At 53.3% G+C, this 2827-nt stretch overlaps 1 pseudogene; it reads right to left on the minus strand.

The window, feature by feature from the left end:
* Positions 1 to 153: 153 nt before the first annotated feature.
* LOC116273081 lies at positions 154 to 2292 on the minus strand (annotated as a pseudogene).
* Between the last annotated feature and the right edge of the window lie 535 nt (positions 2293 to 2827).

Below are 2827 nucleotides of genomic sequence, written 5' to 3' on the forward strand. Positions count from 1 at the left end.
AACTCTTTCTCTCTTTTCTACCTCCCTGTATGGCCCCTGTGTCTGTCTTCTGTTATGACACCTGGTCTGTACTTGTGTCTCCTGTTTCTCTGTCTCTGTTGGTACAGACCTCGCCAAGTCAGTCTCTCTCCATAAGAATCCCACACTCATCTTCCTCATGACAACCTGGGGCTTCCAAGTCCTGGATCATTCACTCTGTGTCCCAGTGACAATGAGAAGAATGTCCGGATGCTCTCACCTGTGATCACGATGTCCAGGGGGTCACTGGGAGCTGACAACACATAGGGGGAGTGAGTGACAGAACCGTAGCATCTGTAGGTCCCTGTAAGGTCAGACGTCGTGGAATTGATGGAATAGTTGGCCTGGGAACCCCCACCATGGAGCTCTCCAACAAGGTGCAAGGGCTTCTCAAAGTTCACCTCACTGTGCAGAAAGAAGTGCTCAAACACGGTATCTGACGAACATTGTAGGGTGACTGTCTCTCCTGATTTCACCAGGGGACCTGGGAGGGCCAGGAGGGAAGGTTTTCTGTGGACTCCTAGAAAGAGAGGTTGTGAGTTTAGAAGGCGTCTCCCTTTGTCATCATATCCATGGCACCTGGAATGAGTGAGGGTTCCCCTCCCCGCTGTCTGTCTCTCTCCTCCCTCTCTGTGTCTCCCTGTCTTTTATCCCCTGGTGCAGGTCCCTCCATCTGTGTCCCTCCCTCTTCTCTGTCCGTCTGTCTCTAGTAGCCTCGGACGCCCTTCCTACTGGGCTCAGCCTCATCCCTTAGGCTGTTGTATCTGTTTCCCACTCATCTCTTTCCTGCTGTCTATGTGGGGGTGGAAGAGGAACCACGGCAGGCTGCATGTCCAGGCTCTTAGCAGCCTGGTTCAATCTGTTTTGGACAAACTGGAGTCCCTGGCAGGAGGTATGAACTGATCAGTAAGGCAGGCACCAGTGTCCACACCCCCTGTTCCTGGTGGGGATTGGGAGCCTCTCCTGCCATGCCTGTGCCTTCTCCATGGCCTCAGCTTCCACAGGGTGGCTCCTGGTGCTGGTTCCAGGAGCATCGACCCCTCCCTATGTGGATGGAGCCTGGTGGTGGCATCAGCGTCCCGCCCTTCCTGATCTCGGGGTTGCCAACCTTCTCCTTGTTTGGTTTCTTTAATTAATTGATTAATTAATTGATTTTGAGACAGAGTGTCACTTTTTCACCCAGGCTGGAGTGTAGTGGTGTGGTCTTGGCTCACTGTAACTTCTGCCCCCAGATTCAAGCGATTGAATCCAGTCGTTGGTTTACTTGCGCCCACCACCATGCCCGGCTATCCTTGTTTGGTTTCTTAACTTCTCTTTCACCATGTTCCTTGTGTTGGTTTCTTGTTGCTGTGGCAGAAAATTATCACAAACATGGCAGCAGGAGAGAACACACTGACCCCTTCCACTTCTGGAGACAGAAATTGGATCCAGTTCTCCCTGTGCTAAAATCAAGGCGTCTACAGGGCTGCGTTCCCTCTGGAGACTCAGCGGAGCGGTTCTCTTGACTTCTCCAGCCCGTAGAGGCCACCAGCCATTGTGGCTCGTGGTCTTCCTCCACCTTCAAAGCCCACAGTGGCTGATGGAGTCTCCCACGACGCTGCTCTAATCCCCACTCTCCTCATCCTCCTCCTCTCGTTTGGTGCCTTGTGATTACACTGAGCCCAGTGGGACAGTCCAGGCCATCTCCCCATCTCAAGGTCAACTCACAACAATCTGAGCTCCATCTTCCCCTTCAGTCCCCTGCCCTATAGCATAAAGAGTCACAGCTCCAGGGATTAGAATGTAGCCATATTGTGGACAGTTATTTTCCCATCACAGCACCCATTTCCCTGTATTCAATCCCCCTTTACCCCAAAGACAGTCAGGTCCTGGGTGATGGGACCCTGGTGGACACCCCCAGCAGAAGCTCTGGGATTCAGGAGGTGGGACAAGGAGAAGCCCAGACAGGAGCCCTCTGACCTGTGACCATGATCGCCAGGGGTTCACTGAGTGCCGACCACTCAGTGGGGGAGTGCGGGTATGAACCCCGACATCTGTAGGTCCCTGCGTGTGCCTGGGTCACAGGGCCCATGAGGAAGCTCTCCTGGAATATTCTGCTGTGGAAGACGGGAACGTGGCTTGTGTCGTCTTTGTACAGAGTGAAGTTGGTAAAGTTGTAAAGGCCACGACGATAGTAACACCGAAGAGTCACGTGTCCTCCCTGAGGCACCACAGCGCTGGGCCGAGCAAACAGGAAGGTCTTGTCCTGACCACCTGGGGGGAAGGAGGTGCCGCCTTAGAGAGGAGGATGTGGAGCCGCCCCTCCCTCCCTGTGCTCAGAAGATTCTTCCCCTTTCCATGTTTCTAAGGCTCCTACCACACCTGGGTGTCCAGGGCTACAGGAAGGACCCATCCCACATAGACATGGCATCTCCGTACAACAAAAGTGTCAGTTGAGAACTTTGAACAAGTGCTGAATAAGGGACTCTTACTAGATTTTAACACTTCAAGATGACTCACATAAAACAACACAAAGTAGACACGGCATGGAGGGCATGTCCTTTGTGAATGGAATATCAGCCAGTGCATGAACTGAGTCCCCATCAGAGATTTGGAATGTCAGGGTCATGGCTGTGGTTTCCCCACCTCTTCTGGTAGAATGACAGCAGCCACACTGCAGCCCTGACCGTCATGGAAACACTGGAGGGTGTGAGTTACACCTTTGTCCTCAGAGGACCTGCTGTTCCTAGCACTGCTTCCCTCCCTTCCTCAGTCGCTGACACCACTTCCTCCCTGCACACCTCAGCTTGGAGCACCCCAATCTCACCCC

This window comes from Papio anubis, unplaced genomic scaffold (assembly GCF_008728515.1).
Source record: "Papio anubis isolate 15944 unplaced genomic scaffold, Panubis1.0 scaffold3478, whole genome shotgun sequence".
NCBI lineage: Eukaryota > Metazoa > Chordata > Mammalia > Primates > Cercopithecidae > Papio > Papio anubis.